The sequence below is a fragment of the Protopterus annectens genome, chromosome 6.part0, assembly GCF_019279795.1.
Source record: "Protopterus annectens isolate FY-2018-M chromosome 6.part0, PAN1.0, whole genome shotgun sequence".
Classification (NCBI taxonomy): Eukaryota; Metazoa; Chordata; order Ceratodontiformes; family Protopteridae; genus Protopterus; species Protopterus annectens.
The window spans coordinates 229,000,767-229,026,675 of NC_056737.1; the positions used below are offsets into that span (position 1 = coordinate 229,000,767).

Sequence of the window (25,909 nt, forward strand, 5' to 3'; positions counted from 1 at the left end):
TTATATCAAATATTTCCAGTTTAATTCATTAAGACCTAAAGATGGCAAAGTTACATCATCCTAACAAAACTCTAGTTTCATTCATACCAACAGACAGAAAATATCATTACACAGGATTCCATACATTTGGTCAAATTACACTTAGTCGAAAATGATACCAGGCATTGCACTTCACTGAAAGCTCACTTGACTGAAAGCTCACTTGGTCGAAGTTCATTTGGTCGAAAATGGAATATAGCCCCTGCCCCACTGCAGTGCAACCCCGGAGTGAGAATATTAAATAAGGGGGGTGTGGGAGAGCGTAGCCCCCCCCCCACATAATTTTAATGTATTCACTATTATAAGAAGGTATATCTATTACAAATGCATTGATATATATATCTTTAGTAAAAATTATTGGCATAATGTGGGGGGGGCTACACCCCCACACCCCCCTTATTTAATATTCTCACTCCAGGGTTGCACTGCAGTGGAGAAGGGGCTATATTCCATTTTCGACCAAATGAACTTCGACCAAGTGAGCTTTCAGTCAGGTGAGCTTTCAATGAAGTGAAATGCCTGGAATCATTTTCGACTAAGTGTAATTCGACCAAATGTATGGAATCCCATTACACAATATATTTCTATTGTTCAGATATAGTATAATAAATCTATTTGTCTTCTATCCAGGCTAGTTCCTATTATTAAAATGTTTAGCTACCTGACTAGTACTTGCATACTTGTTGATATAAGCTTAGTACAGGACCAGTTTCTTAGTTTATAGCTAAGCACTTGACTAGCTACCCTTGTGGGACATTTTAAGTCTAGCTAGTTTCCCTTTTTGTGCTCAAAATAACCTCTCCCATTTGGTTATTGACTGGACTTATCCATTCCATGGTCATTAATTATATATTACTCCTAATGAGAATAACTAGGATCATATGATAGATAATTTGAGGGGTCCCATGCTTAGAATCATGCATTTAGGAGCTGCATTTGTCCATTAGTAGCACAGGGGGCAGTCCTGAAGAAAATTTTCTGTTTTCCATCCACAGACCTAAGTTGCGCTTGAATATAGACAGGGATAAACTTTCTTAATACATGGATGGGAAGTATGTTCCAGAGCATTAGTATCCTCTGTGAGATATACCTGCCCCTACAAACTGTTCTACTGATGTTGCAGAAGAGGTTTATATCCCTTGACTGACTATTTCTGATGCCATTTGACTTGCCAATGTGCAGTAAATCCAAAAGTAATAAGTTGGAGGATATCTTTTATCCCAGGCACAGGTCACCTCTTAGCAGTGTGTAGGATCCAGAGTATAGTAACAGGGCTTTGAGTGGGTCCATGTAGAACATGTTGTTTAGGCCTTATATACTTTTAGTAAGGTATCTTTGTGGGCATTCCAGTTGCTGCATGTGTCTGGATAGCTACATGCCAAAGGGGGCATTATATTCAATGAATGAGCCAAATATGGGCTGAATAAAGGGGGACAATGACATTACTAGATCTAGAGTCAATCCCTTTCTTTATAAACTGTGCAGTATAGAAGTAATTCCTTAGAACAACAGACACATGTTGGTCAAATGTTAGATCACTGTCCACACATGTTCCCACATCCTGAAATAACTGGGTCAGTTCTTAGGGGCATATTGTCAGTGTGCTAGTTCCCTGGAGTAGACCACTTCCCAAAGGATATAATAATGCACTTTTTGGCATTTGGTTTCAGTCCATGATTTTGGCACCACTTATTTATTTGGGACAACCTTCCTGCAGGATGGCTAAGCCATTTGGGGATTCTATGACTGCTCCTAGCTTGCAAACATCTGTAAACTTAATCAGCCACAGCCCTCTGGTATTGTCTTTTACTTCAGAAAATTACATGCCAAACAGGAGAGGATTCCCAGCACATTTCCCTGAGGGACTTCACTGGTAAATGGTATCTTTGTGAAGGTACCTTCCACTGTTTTAATTATCTACTTCCCATCCATCAGCCATTTGGCAGTTCAGTGGTTGACAAATGAGGTCATTCCCAGTTTATTTAGCTTTTCTATTATGCCAGAGTGGGAACTGTATCAAAACCTTTGGTCAGGTCGATGTATGTGGTGTCTACCATTTTGCCTTCACCCATTGCTTTGGTGACCTTTTTAAAAAATACACAAAGCTGAGTAAGCATGACCTGTCCTTGGCAAATCCAGACTGAGATGGGTCCTGGGTTTGGAGGCTCCCATTGTCCTGATTGATTAGTTCCATGATAAGTCTTTCCATGGCTTTGCATATGAGGCTGGTCAGACTTACAGGTCTGCAGTTTCCTGGGTCTGTGGAAAGTCCTCCTTTATGTACATGGCCAGATCCACCACTAGACAACCTCGGCAGTTGACACAACATTTAATTTAAATAAAAAAAAAAGTTATGTTTTTTTTCTTTAAGGATGCATTCTGTGGCATTGTTAGTAGCATCTGTGCATGCATTGCACTAGAGATGCATGCAAATTTAAATGTTGAAACTTCCTTCATGCATCAGTGCTTGCACATTTAAATACTGGAAGCATAGTACTTGGGATTTTTATGCATGGATAATGCATTCCTTTACAGCACAAAAGATGAGCAAACAAACATGGAGAGATTGGTGAGTTAACAAGGGGTGTGTGTGTGTGTGTGTGTGTGTGTGTGTGTATGTGTGTGTGTGTGTGTGTGTGATGCCCCAGTTAAGAATGGCAAGTTGGTTAACTTACTCAGACTCAAACCCTGTACCTTGCTTACAGGAAACAAGAGTCTGAATCATGTACACAAGCTACCAAACTGTCATTAGAAGTGCATTTTCAATGAATGATGAGTTTCAGTGCATTTTCAAGGAATGTTGAGTTTCAAGGGAAGAGAAGTTTACTGTTGTTCATGCTAAGTCTGTTCACAGTGTATAATTTTTGTTTAGCAAATGGCCATCATCAGTCTTTGTGCTATAAAATTTGAAAACATTTTAGTAGCACAACATGTAGCATACTTGCCTTTGGTGTAGAGGGCTGTGGGTTCTACTCCCACACCATGTAGATAAAGTGCTGATATTGTGGTGTCCTTTAAGGGGGGATGGGGGTGCTGCACATCTGAGAGTGTCCTACTTTGGATGAGATGCCTAGTAACTATGAACAGGTTCATAGGTGTTTACTAGGCTAACAAACACAAGGGCCTTTTTAAGCCTACATATGCATCCCAAATCTCAGACAAGTTCTGATACCCTTGATAAGTGTAAGCAGGGGTTTGGGAGATGAACCATTTACAGGTTACCTGTGTTGTCAGTTTGACAGCCATTCCCCATAGCAATATTACCAGTTTAACAATTTTTTTTTGTTTGTTTGTTTTTTAATGTATCATGGCCAATTTATTCTTCAAGGGCATCAGGCACTGAATTTGTACATGAAACTCTTAAATGTAAAGTTGTTTGTCAGCTACAACCTCGTCATTAGTTATAGCTAGATAATCTGGAATTATTCAGATGACTACTACTTCTGCAGAGATTGTGTATATTGACTGATATTGGTGGATTGTGATGACAGACGAAGTGGCCTTTTGTGGTTGAAATGTTCTGAAATGGGTAGTTCTGTCATTATTGATTCATACATTTTGTTTCGTTGCTTACTGGAAAAATGTTCAAAACTACAAATTTAAAACATACTCTAATAAGTGGTGTTATATTATACAAGGAATAGAATTTAATACAGTCAAGAAGGTACAAAGAACACATGCCTGCATGCATGGTCTTAAAATGTGTGCAAGGGGGCTATGGTTTTAAAATAGCCCAAAGGTAAACGTAATCCACCACTGGCCAGATGTATTTTCTTTGAATGTGGGCTTCAGTGCTGTTTCAATGAATGTGAGTTTCAAGGGCAGAGAAGCTTATTGTTCATCCTAAGTCCGTTTTCATTGTGAAACTGTTTGTTTTGTTTAGCAAATGGCTAACAGTCTTTTGTGGTATAAAATTTGAAATAAAAGTTTTAAATATCTCTAATTATTGTAGAAGAAGAAAATAGTATGCACACTGGCAGGTTACAACAATGTTTATGGTAACTGGGGAGAAACAGCCAAGTAATTATCCATTACCTTACCTAGGGCCCATTTGACCATGATTCAGCTCTGCTTATGCATAGGTATGACTGCAGCTGTTCTCCATTCACTTACTTCAAAACCTGTATGGAGGCTGAGGTTGAACAATGTTGTTAGGGGTGTGGCTAAATCATGCTTCATGATATTTTAAGATGCATCCAGGATATTGACAGGACCCATCAAAGCAGTATTTTTAGTTTTTGATATCACTTTTAGGACTTGGTCTTGTGTGATAGCTGGAGACAAGCCAGTTTCAGGTATATCTTGAGGAACACATAAAGCAGAGAGGGTTAGAGCTAAATTTATCTGCCAGTAGGTTCACTGTATCTTCAGCCTCAGTGTAGATAACATTGTTCACAATAAGCTCAGTGCATTGCTCTGCTGTGCTTTTGAGATGGTAAGTACAACTAAGAATGCCTTGTGATTTTTGTTTGCTCTGTGTATATATATATATATATATATATATATATATATATATATATATATATATTTTTTTTTTTTTTTTTTTTTGGACAATAATGCATGTATACTTATGCTTGTTAGAATATATATATATAGTAAAATATAGACATTTAAATGAATGTACATTTCTGTTTATTAGCATGTATACACAAAAGGGTTAAACTTTTCCTTAGTTAGAAATATGCATGGTTCAGCATCCTACTGTGTGTGTAATACAGAATATTTTGTGCCTGTACAAGTTTCAAGGAAAAGTGCAGATAAAAAACCCAGGTGCAGGAATTAACAACTTCCTATCGGCCGGAGACAAAAACAACTTCCTAACAGGAATGACTCCCTAAAAGTTTAAGATTGTCACATAATTCAACTTTCAACACAATGAGCAGACTGCATTGCATCAAGCAAATTCCAACAGTATTACATCAAAAGACTGCTTTCATAAAAAAGTGCATAAAAAAGAAAAGCGACTGAATGGTGGGGTAGATCTGATTTTTTGTTAGATCTGGTACATGTAGGAGCACGTTTGTTCTGAGGTAAATGGAGAATGGAAAGCTATCATCCATACTTGCACTGATAAACTAAACCTGGCATATTAAAAGTTGTAAACTATAACAGCATTGTACGTGTCGTCTTTTACATAGATGTTATTTTATTAGTAACTGCGCATAAGTTAATGCAGTGCTTAAAAATTGCATTAATCAGACTAGTTTCAGCAAGCACCAGCATCTCATCAAAAATAATTTTTCAGTGGTGAGCCTAGCCTGTATTTGAACACAGGGAGAGTGGTGCCTTGTATAAGGTCACTTCAGTAAAGGCACAGTAACTAACATTTATGTATGTGATTGAGTCCTGAATAGGAGCACTTCAGTTTTCTACAGTTTGTAGCAGTACAGGTTACAGATGTCTGGATCTGGAGTGAGACTGCCATGCAGGAAGGTCACAACGCCATAAGTTCTCCAAGTCGGTGAATTCCCAGGCTTCAAATCTACAACTGCCAGCTTAGTTTCACCAGCTTTTCAAGTAACTACAGAGGTTTTCTAACCATCTGCAGTAAACAGACTGTTCACCTGTGTCCCCTGTGGAACTGGTAAGAAATCTTTTTTGTATTACATGTAGTATGAATGCTGTTAGACAGGGTAGTAAACAAAGCTTTACTCTTAATGTGTCAGAATGACCAGATAAAATTTAGGACAGACTATAGAGTTTGTATAAACAGCATATTAGAAAATTTAAAACCTTATTAGGGCAAGTTGATAGTCAAGCATTATGCAAATGGATTACGTTTGACTGGTATCTTAAAATCGTGTGGTACCACAGTAAATGTTTATTATATCTAGATGTTAAACAGTTATGTCTTGTCACCACATGTGAAGCATTAATTTCAGAGTTACAAAAGCAGTAAAATCAGTTATTGACAGAATCTCCTGTACATCTTGTTAGAAAATATGTACAAAAGTGGAATAAAGCCACTGCACAGCATAAAACAGATAAGAACAGGGATGAGGTTCATAGTGAACTGACAAAACATTTTATAAACTTCTAAGAGACAGACAGAGTGAGTTCAGAGAGTTCAAAAATGACATACAAAAACTTTGTCAAAAGTGCATAGGAGGTTTAGATTCAGCAGAACAGGTTACTGAGAAATATCAGACAGCCCATGCAAAATTACAAGGTAAAACAAATCTGGTTAGTAAAGAGTTAAAGAAAGAAATTTAGAGGACACTACTCTACATTTGGAAAATGGTTAGCGTACACAGCAGGATCTAATATATGGACAGATAATTCCCAAATGTTTTAAAACATTTATCCAGTTAAATCAAATTGTTTATAAATTAGACAGTAAAGTAGACCGTATGACTGACGTTCTTATGACATACGCACAGAGACAACCTCTCATAGCTAAGCTGTTAAATGTCAAAACAATGCTGCAATAAAATATTGCATACTACAGGGGGAAAGGGCACTTTCAGTTTTACACTGACTGTGTAAACAGTACTGCAGAAGGGACTAAAATAAAGGTACAAGAGGGAAACATACTGGTCTGTATTAATGATTCAGTAATTGTTGGAGGACAGCCTTGCCTTTTTGTTAAGTAATCAGAGTACCAGCAACATGTTTGGTAGTGGGGCAAAACTACCAAAAACAGTAGTAATATCTCATTCCCTCCTGACATCACTGGCTGTAAAAGATGAAGAGCCTGGTACAATAGTCTTGTAGGAGGTATTGGTACAGGCTTAGGGCCATTAAACTCAATTAATATAGAAATATTGGTGAACATATTAAAACTGACAGGACAGGATATTTCACAAATTGTACATTTACAGGCACAATGGTTATATAGAAATATTGGTGAACATATTAAAACTGACAGGACAGGATATTTTACAAATTGTACATTTACAGGCACAATGGTTTACTATATGAGCATCTCAAAAAGAGCATGTTAACTTTCAAAATAAATTTCTGCAATGTTTTAATAAATCTTTAATTAGCAGGCTTCAGTTTAATATTAATGTCACTAACTTTGTAAACTGGACTAAGTGTACATTATAGCCCATGTATGTACAAATGCAGAAAAATTCTGTGCAAGCAAAATTGATGGTAAATAATAAATATGCTTGGTGTATGCTGTACAGTAAATGGTTTAATACACAAAAAGCATTCTCCAGTGTATAAACCATGTTCTCTACAACACTCTGTAAATCGGTGTAAATAGACAATTTGGCATCAAGTTTTAAAATGTTCAAAGAGATTGCTCCTCAGTTTGTTAGTATTGTATTAGCTTTTTCTAAGCAGACACCCTTTGTGGGATGTCTTAGCAATATCACTCATTTACTGTGCATAACAAAAGTTACATGTTTACTCCAGAAAGTAAAATGTCTGTGCCTTTTAAATAAAATCATCAATTATTGCAGCTTGTAAATATTCTTTGTATAAAGTAATTAACAATAGTAAACAGTTAGTTCAGCAGTTAAAAAATAAGTTAATGAAGTTAGCAAAAAAAACTGAAGTAGACACAGCATATAATTAGTGGAATATTTTACAGGATGGTCTACAAAAGAAAAGGCTGTTAAACTGGATTATACACCCATTTCTAGTAGCAATGTTTGTTATACTAACTGTGTAAAACTGTGTTTTGACTTGTTGAATCAAACATTATGATCTGACTAAAGAATACATATCAATGGAAACTGTTTGTGTGTTTTAAAACAAAAAGGGAGAACATATATATATATATATATATATATATATATATATATATATATAATGTGTGTGTGTGTGTGTGTGTGTGTGTATATATATATATATATATATATATATATATATATATATATATATATATATATATATATATATATATATATGCACACATAATAGTGCATGTACACTTCTGCTTGTTAGAATATATATATATATATAGTAAAATATAGACATTTAAATACATGTACATTTCTATTTGCTAGCATATAAACACAAAAGGGTTAAACTTTTCCTTAGTTAGAAATATGCATGGTTTGGCATCCTACTGTCTGTGTAATACAGAATGTTTTGTGCCTGGTACAAGTTTCAAAGTGAATTGCAGATAAGAAACCCAGGTACAGGAATGAACAACTTCCTATCAGCCAGAGACAAAAACAATTTCCTAACAGGAACGGCTCTCTAAAAGTTTAAGATTGTCACATAATTCACCTTGAAACAGAACACAATGAACAGACTGCATTAAACCAAGCAAAATCCAACAGTATTACATCAAAAGACTGCTTTCATAAAAAAGTGCATAAAAAAGAACAGTAACTGAATGGTGGGGTAGATCTGATTTTTTGTTAGATCTGGTACATGTAGGAACACGTTTGTTCTGAGGTAATTGGAGAATGGAAAGCTATCATCCATACTTGCACTGAAAAACTAAACCTGGCATATTAAAAGTTGTAAACTGTAACAGTATCGTATGTGTCGTCTTTAGCATAGACGCTATTTTATTAGTAACTGTGCATAAGTTAATACAGTGCTGAAAAAGTGCATTAATCAGACTTTAGTTTTAGCAAGCAGCAGCATCTCATCATAAATAATGTTTCAATTGTTTTTGGCTCGGGTAGGTATTTTAGCCTCAAACTTGATTTTGCTGGATTTTATACTTCAGTGACAAAGGCTCTAACATTCTGGGAATTATTCTTCTTACTTTTGGTTAACATTCTTTTACTTTTATTAAAAAGCTTGGTATTATAGTTCCGCCATGTGGGTTTGTTTCTAGGGTTTGCTCTGCACTTGTTCCTATGGGGTGCAGCTGGTTTATTGTGTTAGTGTATGTTTCTGCATATTCAGGGGATATAACTGGGTTTGGTGGTGATTTTAAGCTTGTCAATGTATCTCTTAGGAGATGGTAATTTGTCTTGAAGAAACTCTTAAAGGTACCTTGGGCAGAAGGGATCTCTGGTTTCAGTTTTATTTCAAACAAGAATGGTTTATGGTCAGACCTTACAAGTGATGAAGATATGCAAAAGATGGTGCAAGATGCTCCCATATTAGTAAGGAGAAGATTCAAGATTGTATTCCCCCTAGTGGGTACTCTGACTAATTCTTCCAGGGCATTTGTATTGACAAAGTCCAGAAAACTCTGTGATTGTCCATTAGTGGTGGTAGTGTGGGTTTCCCAAGCTATAGCTGGATAGTTTAGATCACCTAGGAAAATTGTACTGGGTTTAATAATGAGGGATACTAGTTCCTGTAGACAGGCATTGTAGCTTTTTGTGTCATAGGAGTTCTATAGCTAACTAATATATGATATGGGGACCTTTCTGATGGTCACTTTGACATAAAGAAGTTGTAGAGCAACATGCTGCTTTACCAGCCTTGATGTGAGTCTCCTATGGATGTAGACCGAGACATCTCCACCTTTTTAACACTTCTAAGCAGTAGCTGGTCTAAATGTGTGGAAGTTGTTATAGCCCTTCACAGCCAGAGTGTTCTCCGCTATTTTAAACCACTTCACTACACAGAAGTCAACATCCTCAAGGGTGAAAAGGGATTGTACAGAGTTCCTTAATTAGATTATAACTATTAAATACAGGTAAAATCTTGCAGAATGTCCTTGCTACTAATTAAAGTCTAAATTCTAATTTTAACTTCTTCAGTGTGTAAGAAAGACAGAAAAGAGTGTGACTAAACCTCAAGATACACTACTTATCAACGGACAATGCATTTAGTATACAGTGGTATTATTTGTTTATAATAGGGGAGGAAATATTTAAGTAGTTCTAAGAAAAACAGCCCATTGCTTAACAAAGATTCCAAAAGAGGATCATTTCGAGATAAAACTATTTCCCATAGTATTGAACAAAAATATGAATTATCACACTGTAGCTAAGTTATTAGGTTTGGGTAAAGTACAGTTGTGCAAGATGAACTTACCATAACAGTAGAAGTTTGCTATATGGGTTATATTCTGCCAAGGATATAACAGCTGGCCAGCTTCCAAAGCTTCATGGCACCTTCCACATGCCCAAACTGTTGAGCAGCTTGAGATGAGCAGCCTAAAAGACAAGTTTAGGAGTGAAGCCCTTCAGAGCTTTAGTGCCACCAGAGAGAGAGGCTGAACTCTAAAAGACAATGCTCAGAACAACAAAAAATAAATGTCCACACCTTGGTGTAAAAAACAAACTAAAAACAAGGTGGATGGACAGAGAGACTGGACAGTGCAACTGTGATTATTCAAACATCTACTGTTATGGTAAGTTCAACTTACAAATCTGTACTACAGTATGTTCTTAATATTGATCACTGGTGCAGTAGACTTAGCTATGTGGGTAGATTACCATAGCTAACTATATTTGGGAGGAGAAGGAGAAAGGTCCTGGAGCCCCTGGAAAATGGTCCTAGCAAAACTTGATCTAGACCTAAAGAAGGAATCAGGCTTACAGTGCTTTGTAAAAGTATTTACAGAGAACCAAGTAGCAGCTCCTAGAACACTTCTAGAATCCAACCCTTTGCAAAAAAAATATAGATGAAGCTAAGACTGATAGAGTGGGCCTTGACCCTGCCTGGAACAGATTTGTCATGGTGAGTATAACAATCATTTGGAAATAGCCTTTTTTGGCACAGGTTGTCCCTTCTTTTTACCTTCAAAGCACAACAAATGAACAACTGATCCAAAAATCTGAAAGATTTAGCTTTGCCAAGATAGTACATGAATAGTTTGTAAACATCTAAGGTATGCAGTATCCCTTCTCCCTCATTTTTAGGTTCAGGAAAGAAAATTAAGAGATAGATAGTTTGGCTTAAAGTAAACTCAGATACCACTTTAGGCATAAAAGAAGGATTCGTTCTAAAGAAGCCCTGTCCGTATGAAAAATTTCATAGGGTTGACCCCCATAACAGCTTGCAACTCAGATATCTTTCCATGTTAACAACCTCAAGTCAGTTAGATTAGCTGGTTCAAATGGAGCATTAGCTGTTCTAACACAAAATTAAGATTCCAAAAAGAAGCCACCAGTTTACTAGGAGGCATCTAATGCAAAACTATTTTCAAGAACATTGTGAAATGAAACTGCTTTGAAAGAGGAGCATCCATGGGCAGACATGCTGAAATGGCTGATAAATGAACCTTGATAGAGGAAGAAAGCCTGTAGGATAGTAACTCACACAAATTATATAAAACCAGAGAATGACTACCCCTGAATAGGTGCTGTTCATGATGTTGGCGCCACCTAGAAAATATTATCCATTTGCTAGTATATGATTTTCTAGTGGCAGGCTTTCTTGACTCCATTGATACCTGCTGCACATCTTCAGAAACAGGTGTCTAAAAGGAATTAAGACCCTATCATTTGGGCAGTTAGTTGAAGATGACTGATACTGGGGTGTATCAAACACCCTGTTCTTGTTTAAGTAGATTAATTATTGAAGAAACTTGTGGTAATTGCCCATGGGTATTTCCAAAATAAAGGAGAACCATACTTGCTTGGGCCAGAAAGGAGCCATCACAGTGATCTTGGAGAATTCCTTCTGAATATGCAGAAGTATCTTGGATATCAGTTGAAAGGGTGGAAAGGCATACAGGAACATTGTTGTCCAAAGAAAAGAAAAAGTAGCTGTCCTCCAGGCCTTTTTGCATGGAATACTGGAGTAGAAGTTTGTCAGTTGATTGTTCAGAGAAGAGGCAAAAGGGTCTTCTTGAGGAACTCTCTACAAATGGATCAAATCTTGGAAGACCCTAATCTAGTTTCCATTCATGAGGGTCTGCCCAGGTCCTGCTCAGCTTGTCCGCCACAGAATTTTGCTCTAATGGAATGTAGGATGCCTGCAGAGTGAGACTGGGATGTTGAAGCTATATCCCAAGCTAACATGGCTAGTCTGCAAAGGGGTACATGCTGGTTCCTCCTTGCTTGTTGCTGTACCACATGAGTGTGCCATTGTCTGTAACCACTTGAAGAGGTCCTAGGGACCAAAGATGGCTCAGAGAGTTGAGTGCCTTAATCAGGGCAAGCATCTTCTCAATATTTAAGTGCTTGTATCTGTCATTGGTGTCCCACAACCGCTGACACTTTAATCCCTCCCAAAACTGCTCCCCAGCAAAGTCTGAAGTGTCTGTGGTGACTAACTGCTTTGGAGCAGGGAGGGAGACCTGGATTTAAAGATATCGGTTATCTCCACCAAAAAATTCTCTTCTGACAAACCCTAGCATTGGGATCTGAAAAGATAAATGGTGTTGATGCTGGGACCAAAGAGATTTCATATACCATTGTATCTTTCTCATTCAGAGTCTTGTCAGGGGTACCCTGAGAATCATAGACGCCATGAGACCCAGTCCTTAGGTATCCTGTCATAATGACTAAAGTCTAAGTGGGCATCCTTAGAAATAAATCTAGATAAAGATCTATTCTGTTTGTTCTGTTTTCCTGCCAAGCAGTGCTTTAAATAACTGATTTATGTGCTGTTTAAAATATGATTTAGTGTCATCTTGCTGTTTTCCTGCTGTATAAAACATTTTTAGTGTCTCACTGCTGTTTAAATTTTTTTTGTGTGTTCCCCACCTAAATTAGTGTACCTAGTAGCTGAAGCATAGTCCAGATACAAGTTTGCTGCATCTGGGTCTGTTTGTAGTGGCTGTTGTATTCTGAGCACATTTTCCAAGCCATCTTTGCTCTTATACCATTGTGAGAGAAGTATGGTGACTGGAGCCTGTCTGGTTAAGGGTGATTGGTCTAGAGCTTGGAGTAAGCACCCTCATTGTTTCTTTTGAGTTTTTTAAAGCTTTTTTAAGTTTTTAGTTTCTAGTATTTAAACCCTACATTTGACCAGATTTCTGCTTGTTTGCACATAGCACAGCACCATGCGCTGCCTCGCAATTGTGTGTCATAGCCAACAGATAATTTTGACACCTTTCCCTTAGATGCAGCTATAGTACATTAGTGTACTCCTCATCTTTAGTACATCTCTGGTCTAAGAAGCATTGCTAGTGAGCTGTGACCTATTAAACCACCAGCCAAAAACCCCTTCAGAAATACCCATCTAAAGATCACCTCCCAGATCAGTCCTGAAAGCACCCCCTTTGTAATAACAGTTCTTCAAACCTACCATTATGGACAGTTGGACTATCCTTGTTTCTCCTGCCAGCCTTATTGATGTGGGTCTTCTGAGGCAGTGTAGTAACTGCCTCATGTACACTGGCAACTCTCTACTAATAATTCACTCTAGTACAAAGTGCAAGAGATGTATCCACACAAATAATCTTGAAACCCTGCTCTCTCTTGCACTCAAAACAGCAACATTGAAGAGATGGTCAACTCACCCAACACTACTCATGCACACGGTATCACTACTCATACACATAGTATGCATCCAACACATAAATCAACATACGCAGAGGTTCCCTCAAAAAACTTACTGAAACACCAGAGACCTCCAAAACAAAAGACTGCTACAACTAACACAGTTCCCACAGCATCCAAGACACATAGCAACCCCAGTGTCTCACCTCCTAAGCTTTTAAGGTGTAAAAGCCAATTTACTTGTCATTGGAGACTCCATAGTGAGACACACGGATGGCCCACTCACCATGTTAGATAAGGAGAAAGACACAGTCAGCTACTGTAACTGTCCAGTGCCAGGATTCATCAGATCACACATGCACTCAGGTCTCTCGGCAACAAGTACCATTATCACTTTGTCATAGCTCATGTAGGAGTGAATGACTTGATACATACCTCACTGGATATGAAGAGAGATATGATTGAGCTCTCTAAGTATGTGTCTCGGGCAGGTATGTCCCTAGCCTTGTGCAGTATATTACCCTCACCTAGAATGATGCCACAGTATAAACAAAAAAATGACCAATATCAATAACTGGCTTAGTTTTTTTTTTATGTCATTCAAAGAGAATCCAGTTTCTGTCAGCCTGGGATGACATGGTCGACAAACCTCACTGCTTTGCTAAAGACAATTTAAACCTGGCACTACTAGATTTTGGCTGTTGGCAAAGGCTCTTGCCTGCCCCATAGTGCCTTTTTAGGCAAGGTCTTAAAACAAAATTGCTGATGTGAAAATTGCCAACAATCACTAGGAGCTTAAACCAAAACCTGCACACCCTGGAAGCACTTCTATCACTGGATGATGTAATGTCTCTGCAGTCACATGAACCTGGTTCAAGGCCTCACAGAGTACCCTGGCCTTGCAAGGCTACAATGTCTTCCACACCTTCAGACCACAAAACAAACATGTGAGAACCAAAGGAGACAGTGTTTCTATCTATATTAGAGATAAAGTCACCTCCCACCAAGTTAGCCTGGACAGCTACATGGAGTTACTCCTTGTTCAGTTACTGTGGGTAAGACCCCCATTCAAGTCATAGATCCCTCTCCATGGGTTATGATGCGCACGATGCCTACTTGACCAAACTGGAGTCAATCCAAATATTGCCAAACACTCTGGTCATGGAGGATTTCAATTATCCCACCATCAACTGTGAAACCTGCTCTAACCGTAATTCACTACCCCAAAATTTCCTTGACTTTTTCAACTCAAATGCCCTGGAACAAATTGTTCAAACCCCAACAAGAACAAACATACTAGATTTGGTCCACACTAACATGACAAACATGACAAACAGATGCACCACCGCAACTGTCAGACCCTCATTAGTTAAATCTAACCATAATTTAGTCACCTTCAAACTAGCACTAACATCAGAACTCACAAAGGGTAAAATCACCCTAAAACCTTCACCAAAGCAAACAATACCCTTCTAGGGGAAGGTATAAATGCATTTCAAGCCCCACTCCCAGCTGGAAGTGGTAACTCCACCAAAGCTTACACAAAAGCCTTGTACAATCACTTGTATAAGTGTACAGACTTGACTGTTCCAGAAAGAATCAAAGCCAGAGCCCCAAGTAAAAAAAAGCTACCCTGGTGGACATCCAACATCAACAAACTTTACAACAAATGCAAAAAGTTGCTGTCTAAAAAAACTAAGGCGAAGCCCCAAAAATGGAAAAGCACCCTCCTCAGCCTCAATAGGCAAGTAAAACAACATGTCAAATTTTTTAAAGACAACTTTGAGAAAAACTTAACAATCACAACCACGGATAATCATGAGGCCTTTTACAGCTATGTATGTAGCTTAAAAGGTAGGACCCAAGCATGTGCTGAACATGTGACTAACAGTATCACACACACTGATCCTGCAGAGCTAGCAAACTTGCTAAGTGGAGACATTTGGTGAACATTTCACTCCATTACCCCGTAAAAACTTATCACAAACCTTGCCCCCAACTCTGAAAAGCAGGTCATTAAAGCTTTAACTAAGGCAAAAAACACAGCCTCTATGGGAGCAGATGGCATCCCAGGCTGTCAAACTAAAACATGAACAAGGATCACCATTAAGTAATCTATTCAAACACAAACTAACCAATGGCTTTGTTGAAAATGTGACCAGGGCCATTGATGAGGGCAATCTGTACATACAGCATACCTTGACTTGGCAAAGGCCTTTGACACAATCCCACACTGATAAACTTAGCAAACTGAATGTAAACCCCTTTGTTGTGAGATGGGTTGCCAACTGGCTCACAGACCAGTCATGCACTATCAAAGTGGGTGACTCCACATCAACTAGAAGGGGGCCACAAGAGTCAGTGCTGGGCCCCCTACTGTTTGGTATATACTTCTCAGAGGTTCAGGCCAAAACTAAGGGGCTGTTGCTGATCAAGTTTGTAGACGACTGCCAACTGGGTGCAATTATTGAATCCCCAAATTATGTCAGTATACTTTGGGAGGGTCTTACACAGACCATTGACTGGTGTCTTAGTCTTCTTCTTCTACTTCTCCTTTTGGCTGCTCCAGTTAGGGGTCACCATGGTGGATCATTGGTCCACAGAACGAACAGCAGGCGAGTTTTACTGTGTGAAGTTGCCAGACCGGCGCCCGACCTTCCTCAGAAGGCACACACACAGACACACACACAGACACACACAGACACACACACACACACACACACACACACACACACACACAAACACACACACTCCCACCTAAGCCCAATTTAGAGTGTCCAATCCACCTGCAGCATGTCTTGGGAATGTGGGAGGAAACCAGAGCAGCCAGAGGAAACCCACGCGAACACAGGGAGGACATGCAGACTCCGTACAGAATGAATTTGCTGCACATCCGTAAATCAAATGGGACTAGCGCTACTTGTTCCAGGGACCTAAATATGGCCTACAACTTGAATAGGATGTGCTGGAGAGATGGATTTGTCTTCCAATGACTACCACGTCTTTGGAATAGGCTGGCAATTCATGTGAAGCAGAGCACCTCTATGACACTGTTCAAAAGAAACCTGGACAAGTGGATGGTGCACCATAAATTCTTACCAGAGATAGTGCCCACAATCCTCCTGGACATGGGCAGTCATTAATAAATACAATCCTGGGTATTGACTACAGTATCTATGGTATTACATTGGGATGAAATGGTTAGGCTTGAAATGACCTCTGGGTCTATAGCCTAGTATCCTCCTATGATCCTAATATCTATTTTGTTCCTGTGGAAGAAAAGCTCTTTGAACTGAGTTGTCTAGTTGACATCCCAGGAGCACAATCGTATGTGAGGGAGTCATGAAAGACTTCTGAATGTTCTCTTAGAATCCCAGCTTGTGCAATAGATCTCTAACCCAAATGAGACTCTTGACATTTTGAAAAAGAATCTGCAAAGATGGGCAGGTTGTCTCAATACGGAACAATGAGGATACTCTGTAGCCTGCAATGAGCTATAATTGGAACTAAACACTTTGTGAATACTCTTGGTGCAGTGGATAGTCCAAAAAGTAAGGCAGAGAACTGATAATATGATCCAGACACACAAACCTCTAAGAAACACATGTAGGCTGGATAAACAGGAATGTAATAGTAAACATCTTTTAAGTCCAGTGTAACCAGAAAACTTGAAAGAGGAAGAAGAAGTAAAAGGTTGTGAAGTACATCATATTGAACTTGGGCAAGATCACAAACAGATTTAGGAAAAAAAGATCCAGAACTGTTCTCTGACATTTTCTTTCTTTGGCACTAAGAACATACAAAAGTTAAGCAAACAGCCTTTGCTACCACAGCAGGCGTGAAATTTGCTTCATCTGTAGGTGGGTGACTTTTCTGTGGCCGTTTGTTGTACCTCAGCTCACTCATCTTTTACTCTGAATACCTTTGGTGTAGCATCCACAGCCACTATGGACAAGAGGTTAGCCATGTCATCTGAGGCTGTTGGAGTCCTCTCAGTAGGGAAGGGATCGCCACTGTTCTCACTCCTTCAAGAAGGAACAGGGAAGGTTTCCCTGTTGTGCCAGGATGCTGACCCAAGAAAGACAAGCAACAAATGCCAGCAAAACTACCAGTCCACAAAAGTTACTTTTTTGACAGAAAAAAAAAACAGTTAAAAGGTCAAACACTAAGGCAGCCTCAAATTGAAAAATTAAACCCAGTTTCTCCACAGAAACTATGTTATCCGTTAGTTTAGACTACTTTAAAAATAACAGAAAAAACAAGTGCTCTATTTTAAAGTATGTTACAGTCTCAAAACAGTCTGTTAAAGCGCAACACTCCAAGCTTTAAAATAAATTTCCTGAACAGAAAAGTAATAAAACATTAGTAAATATAAGAAAATTGAAGTTTTTTTTTTGTTTTACCCAACAGGATCTTATCTGCCCAGAAAAGAAAGCACAGGCCAACCATCTATCCTTTAAAGCCTCAGAGGAGCATACTATTTGGTGGCAGGAAATCTCAGAAGGGCTTTGCACCTGAACTTGTCTTTAAGTCAGCTCATCTCAAACTGCTAAGCAGTTTTGGTGCCTGGAAGGTGTCCTGAAGCTTCAGAAGCTGGCCAGATGTTATATCCTTGGCAGGATATAACTCACATAGCTAAGGCTACTACAGCAGTGATCAATATGAAGAACATTTACAACTAAAGCTGAATTAGGAGATGAAAGTCCATAGTGACTGGCAAGAATTTTATAAATATCTTATCAGTTCAAGAGGAGTAAAATATATTAAATGTAGCAACTACTCTGTAAGGACAAATCTGGAAATTATTCTATTTATAGAACAGGAAAATTATACTACTATTGTTGTTATAATACCCTATATTGGATTAAGCAGGCAATCAGAGAATGAATGTATGAATGATCACAACAGTCAGTACTTAAGACAGAAAATGTTTTACAATTGGGATCATTCTTCACATTTTTATTTTAATTTTCTGTTTGGACTGACTTCACCTGTTCATAGCATCATCTGTACTCCAGGAATGGGTAGAAATATTGGGGTTTATATTATATTATCGAACTTTTAAAAGTTGGAACGTGATTAGGTTGAAGCCATATGAGCGCACTTTTAAAAGTTCAAAAAGCTAAAAAAATATATAAACAACAGAAAAAACCTACCTGAACATTTTAAGCAGGCACTGCACCACCCACACCCCCACTCTTTAAATATAACAACTCTGAGATCACACTACAGTGCAGGAAAGTGAAATCTTCCCATTCCACAGTGTACAGAGATCTCCGTTGAAACATTCAAACTTTTAAATGTTCGATCATATGGTGTCGACCATATGACATTCGAACTTTTAAAAGTTTGATAACATAATATACACCCAAAATATTGCTGTCATTTAAATAAATAAAATAATCCAGAAAAAACATCTGACAAAAAGGGGAGTTTATCCAGTCTTCAAGATTTCCCTTGCCCCGTGTTTACTAACATCCTTAATGTACTTTGCCAAAATACAAACATTACTTAAGCCACATTTTCCTCAGTCCTTTTTTTACCATATTGCATTTTTTATAGTAAGTTCCACTTATTTTCATTTACAAATTCCTATACTACTCCTCACAATAATCAGAAAGGGATTTCCCAGCTAGGTAAGGAACAACATATACATCTAATATACAGATACTATAAATTCTTGTATGTTTCTCTCTCTCTTTTTATTCTTTTTGTAACAGTTATTGATTCTGATTATCATATATTTTAGTTTGTCACAATAAATATCCAATAGCATTATTTCATTTTTTTCTTAAGCATTCATTGCCTTTTAATCATATTTTTATCTAAACATTATCTAAACATTATCTAACTAATGAACTAATAAATACTGACAACATGAAAATGTTCTCTATAAATATATTTATTCTATATAATATATGAATGCCAGCATTCATTAATTTGAAGTAGCATCACTGCAATATATTTACAAAACTGAAATTTATTTTCTTTCGCTGTATATTTGCAATGCATTATTCCAAATTCTTTGTCATGGACTTCCTAAAGGAGCAATAAAAATTCTGAAAAAAATTAGGTTCATTTTCCTCTAACCAGTTTATTGATATTATTTTTCTTGTTATTGCTAATCCATACATCAATTCACAACCAATGTTCCTGTTTTTGTACATGGGGTTGTAAGGTTGGGGTGTCATTTTTACAGTGACAATCATTTAGAGCCATAGTGTTGAAAAATGAGTAAACCTGCTAGAAATGGAATAATACATGTAATCATAATTTTGTAAGTGTAAAATTGTCCATAATGCTTGACACAAATGCAGGTATTTGCTCCCAATAAGTTCAATGTTTTGTACATTCAACAACATGTTCCTAATCTGCATCTGCATTTTCTTTACATCTTTGGCATATACATCTATTTATATTTCTGTGATGCTGTTTTATGTTAAGTATAAAATGTTCTATTTAATAATTTTAATGTATATATATATATATATATATATATATATATATATATATATATATCTATCTATATATATATATATATATATATATATATATATTTTTTTTTTTTCTTCAAACTAATCTGCTTATAGTACACTTAATGAATCTTAACAGTAATGTTTTCGTCTTTTAAAATAAATTCCATTTTATTTGTTTTTCAGCATTTCTGTCCAGTAATTATCTACTGAATATGAACTTTGGTCTCTTATCATTTTATATAAGTTAATTAAAACAGATTTATTATCTCATTTACAAACATTAATAATTTTGGTATTCTTTTATATACAGCTATTTTTTATGTTAATTTGTTCACATATATAGTCTTTAACAGACGTTTGTATATTAATGGTTCTATACAGGTGCCAGTGGGCATCCTTGTCAAGTGACCCTTTTAATATTTACTGTTTTTGAGACGTAATGGATTAATCTAACATACTTTTTGTTATCATTATAAAGAGTCTGCAATAATGTTATGAAAATTCAGGTAAGTTACATTTTTAATAATGTAAATAAAATACTGGATAAATTCAGTTAAGTAAATAAATTTGAATGGAAGAAAACAAGAAACCTTTTCAAAATTCATTCATTACTCATACAGCTTTGATATTCAAAGTATATGGAAATATGAGTATTATAATCCACATCTAATAATGTGGTTGAATGGTAAGATGCATAGTGAATTTGAGCTTTATCTGCTTTTAATATTGGTGTTTTTGTGAAAAATTTTCAGGACCACATATCATTGTTTAACCTGATATTTGTGTATACACTAGTTATTAATTGTTCAACTTTAGTTGGAAATAACTTATAAACTTTTAGAATTAATTCACCTATCCATAGATGGATGAAGTGGTGGTGAGTGTACCCAAGGGTGAGAGACTGGTGATTGGAGTGGATTTCAATGGGCATGTTGGTGAAGGGAACAGAGGGTATGAGGAAGTAATAGGTTGGTGTTAGGGAGATGAAGGCAGAAGGTCAGATGGTAGTGGATCTGGCAAAAAGGATGGACATGGCTGTGGTGAATATGTATTTTAGGAAGAGGGAGGAGCACAGGTTAACATACAAGAGTGGAGAAAGATGCACACAGGTGGAATATATCCTATGCAGGAGGGCCAGTCTGAAGGAGACTGGAGACTATAAAGTGGTGACAGGGGAAAGTATAGTTAGGCAGCATAGAATAGTGGTCTGTAGGATGACTTTGGTGATCAAGAAGAGGAGGAAGAGAGTAAGGGCAGTGCCAAGGATCAAATGGTGGAAGTTGAAAAGGGGTGATTGTAAGGTGGAGTTCAGGGAAGAATTGAGACAGGCACTGGGTGGCAGTAAAGAGTTAGCAAATAGCTAGGTAACTACAGCAGAGCTGGTAAGGGAGATAACTAGAAAGGTGCTTGGTATGACATCTGGACAGAGGAAGGAGGACAAGGAGGCCTGGTGGTGGAATAAGGAAATACAGGAAAGTATACAGAGGAAGAGGATGGCAAAGAAGTGGGATTGTCAGAGAGATGAAGAAAGTATGAGTATACGGAGATGAGGCGTATGGTAAAGAGAGAGGTAGCAAAGGCTAATGATAAGGCATATGGAGAGTTTTATGAGAGGTTGGACACTAAGGAGGGAGAAAAGGACCTGTACCCATTGGCTAGAGAGAGGGACTGAGCTGGGAAAGATGTGCAGCAGGTAAGGGTGATAAAGGATAATGAGGGAAACATACTCACAAGTGAGGAGTGTGTGTTGAGCAGATGGAAAGGGTACTTTGAGGGGCTGATGAATGAAGAGAATGAGAGTGAGAGAAGGTTGGATGATGTGGGGACAGTGAATCAGGAAGTGCAATGGATTAGCAAGGAGGAAGTAAGGACAGCTATGAAGAGCATGAAGAATGGAAAGGCTGTTGGTCCAGATGACATACCTGTGGAAGCGTGGAGGTGTTTAGGTGAAATGGCAGTGGAGTTTTTAACCAGATTATTTAACGAAATCTTGGAAAGTGACAGCAATGCCTGAGGAGTGGAGAAAAAGTGTTTTGGTACTGATTTTTAAGAATAAGGGTGATGTGCAGAGCTGTAGTAGCTACAGAGGGATAAAACTGATCAGTCACAGCATGGCATTATGGGAAAGAGTAGTAGAAGCTAGGTTAAAAAGGGAGGTGATGATTAGTGATCAGCAGTGTGGTTTCATGCCTGGAAAGAGCACTACAGATGTGATGTTTGCTCTAAGAGTGTTGGAAGGAGAAGTACAGAGAAGGTCAGAAGGAGTTGCATTGTGTCTTTGTGGACTTAGAATAAGCATATGACAAGGTGCCTAGAGAGGAGTTGTGGTATTGTATGAGGAAGTCTGGAGTGGCAGAGAAGTATGTAAGAGTGGTAAAAGATATGTACGAGGGACTAGGGTAGTGTGACAGTGGTGAGGTCTATGGTTTGAGTGACTGATACATTTAAGGTGGATGTGGGATTACATGAAGAATCAGCTCTCAGCCCTTTCTTATTTGCAGTGGTGATGAACAGGTTGACAGACAAGATCAGACAGGAGGCCCCATGAAATATGATGTTTGCAGATGATATTGTGATCTGTAGTGAGAGTAGGGACCAAGTTGAGGAGACCCTGGAGAGGTGGAGATATGCTCTAGAGAGGAGAAGAATGAAGGTCAGCAGGACTAAGACAGAATATATGTGTGTGAATGAGAGGGAGGATAGAGGAATGGTGAGGATTCAGGGAGTAGAGCTGGCAAAGGTGGATGAGTTTAAATACTTGGGATCAACAGTTGAAAGTAATGGTGAGGTGAAGAAGAGGGTACAGGCAGGGTGGAGTGGGTGGAGAGGATTGTCAGGAGTGATTTGTGACAGACAGGTACCAGTCAGAGTGAAAGAGAAGGTCTACAAGAGGGTAGTGAGACTAGCTATGTTATATGGATTGGAGACGGTAGCATTGACAAAAAGGCAGGAGTCAGAGCTGGATGTGGCAGAGTTAAAGATGTTAAGATTTGCACTGGGTGTGACAAGGATGGAAAGGATTAGGAATAAGTATATTAGAGGGTCAGCTCAGGTTGGACGGTTTGGAGTCAAAACTAGAGAGGTGAGATTTTGTTGGTTTGGACATGTGCTGAGGAGGGATGCTGGGTATATTGGGAAAAGGGTGCTAAGGATGGAGCTGCCAGGTAAGAGGAAAAGAGGAAGGCCTAAGATAAGGTTTATAGATGGAGTGACAGAGGACATGCAGGTGGTTGGTGTGACAGAACAAGATTCAGAGGACAGGAAGAAATGGAAACAGATGATCCGCTGTGGCAACCCCCTAATGGGAACAGCTGAAAGGAAAAGAAGAAAATATTAATTGACAGTATGTTTAATGACTTTACCATGTGGTTGATTTAAAATATTTTTACATTTGCACTCATATAAAATGGTATCTCATCTACTGTTATCTTATAAAACTCAATGATACTTTCAAGTTTGACTCATCTGGAGAATAGTTAAGAGAAAACTGAATTAATGAAGAAAACATTGTAATCTTTTACTATTACTACACTGGTATCAACTGATCCCTTAACTTAATTAGAAATTAGCTAAGCTAAGCTTTTAAACTATTTCATTAACTCTAAAACTGAGTCTTTACAAGCTGCTATATGAAATTTAAGATCATATAAAATATATTTTAAGAAATAAACTACAGTGTGATCTCATTACTTATATGAAATGTAGTACTTTATATGATATTAAACATACCTAGCTATCTAAAAGCATATTTATGATTGGAATACATTGATTTAGTCAAAAAACTCAAAATACTGAAACCCAAAATGTTGAAAACTCAAAATATTGAAAATGGGAATTTGCCCTTTCCCCACTGTTGTGTGATCTTAAAGTTGGTATATATAATTAGCTAGGGGTGGGGATGGGGCTTACCCCCTGCACTGAATATGTTTTCAATACTTTGAGCTTTCAACATTTTGCATTTCAATATTTTGGGTTTTTCAAATGAATGTATTCTTTATAAACATATATGTCCGTCAAGAGTATTGAATTAGTATACATCTTGTAATAATAAAGCTTTTTATTTATTACTTATATATAAAACATATAGTTACCTACTGTACTGCTAAAGTTTAAAAGGAATGAAAGAAGACAGATAAAGAAAAGGAAAAAAGGGGGGAAGGGGAGGAGAGACAGAAAAGGAAGAAGGCAAAGCAAGGCATTTATTATATTTCTACACAGTATAAGTACATGGAAAACAATTCATAGACAGATACATTGCATTAATATTGCCCTACAAGCTGTCAGTAATATTTTAAAGTGTATTGGCTCAATAGTGATGGGCATAATCTCCTGTTATATACCATATGAAAAATGTAAGTGTTTTATTTTTGCAATTAATTGTGTTGATAACCACCACTCCTTGAAAATTTTCTTGAAGTTGAAATACCTGATAACATCATGAAAGACTGAACCCACAATGCCTCACTGTCTACATTACTGTATAAGTTACCATTTGTCCATGCTATGTGCAACAACAGTGGATTATTGTATACTAGTAAGGCAGAGCAATGTACCAAATTCCTTAATGTAACAGCAGTATGCCCAATTAGCCACTAAAAATATGTTGACACATGCTGAGAATGCAATACAAAACTTTAACAAATACAAATAAGTAAGTGCTTTCATCTTTATAAAACCAAGTCTTTATCACACTCAGTTAAAATACCAGTCAATCAGCTATATATACATAAATCAATATCACATGACAATTAATGTTTATTATGTTTTCCTTTCAATTTGCATTTAAAATTGACTACATTATTTAAACTTGTGTGCTTATATGCACTTAACTTGATTTGCCAGTCAAATTCCTTTGTATCTAAATCATTTTCTAAACCACCACCCTCTTACATTTTACGTTGCTTCTTCTAATTCTCTAAAATAAAACTGTGGACCCACGGAGTTGGAATATATATGATACTTTTGTTGGGAATTTAATGCAGAAGGTCATTTACTGGAGGTTTTTTTCCTGTAGTGACTACACATTTTATGATACACATGATATTTTATGATATTATTTAAGATATTCTGGGACAGATTCCAAAAAGTTTTTCTCAGCCTGTCTGCCCTGATTCAGAAATATTTTCTCTCAGTATAACTGACTTTCTTTGGTGTAAAGTCTATCTATAAACATGTTTACCCTTTTTGGATTCAGGCCCTCTCTGTCTAAGCTGGTTTTGTGTGTGTGTGTGTGTGTGTGTGTGTGTGTGTGTGTGTGTGTGTGTGTGTGTGTGTGTGTGTGTGTGTGTGTGTGTGTGTGTGTGTGCTTTAAGATATGAAAAATCATTTGTAAAAGTCTATAAAACAAATATAAACCTGGATGTTTTGCATTATGACATTGTAGTCCAATGATGTACATACTTTAAATGTACTAACTTTTAGCATTGTTTTTTTAAAGAAAAAATATACTGTTCATTCTTATGTTTGGTTTATGTTTTTTTTTTTATTTGCCTCTTTAAAAAATTCAGAATATAAAGGTTTTGCAGGCTGCTAGAGGTGTGACATCCCACAGCTACTAGTTGTAAATGAGTTAACACTTTTCCCATAACTATATTATAAAATCTGTACATGCTGCTGCCATAGATCAATTTACAGACCAAACATGCATCATTGTTAAATGCCCCTTCTATTCCACATTATTGTGTAACAAAGCATTGTCCCGTCCCCCTTTTAAATAACCACACCAAACACATAAAGCCATTTGATGATCTTTATTAAACTCTATTATACAATGAACATAGACACACAAAAACAACATTAGTTATCTTCCTCAGCAACGATGATCTCAGGGCAGCATCACCACTCACCCTGGACGAATTTACCTCAGGGCAGCGTACCTATTCACCCCACCTAAAGAGGCAGCATACCTACTCACCTCACCTCCATACCAAACCATTAACCAATAACCACCTTCTTTAGAGGTGGAACAGAAGAGGGAAATCCTGTCCCTCTTCTCCGCCCACATCTTCCATCCATAAACAAAAAAGAGAGGGTGGGAGGGCCACTAACTCACGCCAAATATGCCTACTTCCTTTAATCTCTAACACTTAATCCTGCCAGAAGTCCATCCTTCCCCTGCCTCACTTCCTT

At 37.5% G+C, this 25,909-nt stretch overlaps 1 protein-coding gene across 1 annotated transcript in view; it reads right to left on the reverse strand.

Moving 5' to 3' along the window:
* Positions 1 to 25,909, reverse strand: part of LOC122803815 (extracellular calcium-sensing receptor-like) — a 233,528-nt gene that overhangs the window by 196,243 nt on the left and 11,376 nt on the right. The window lies entirely within an intron of this gene.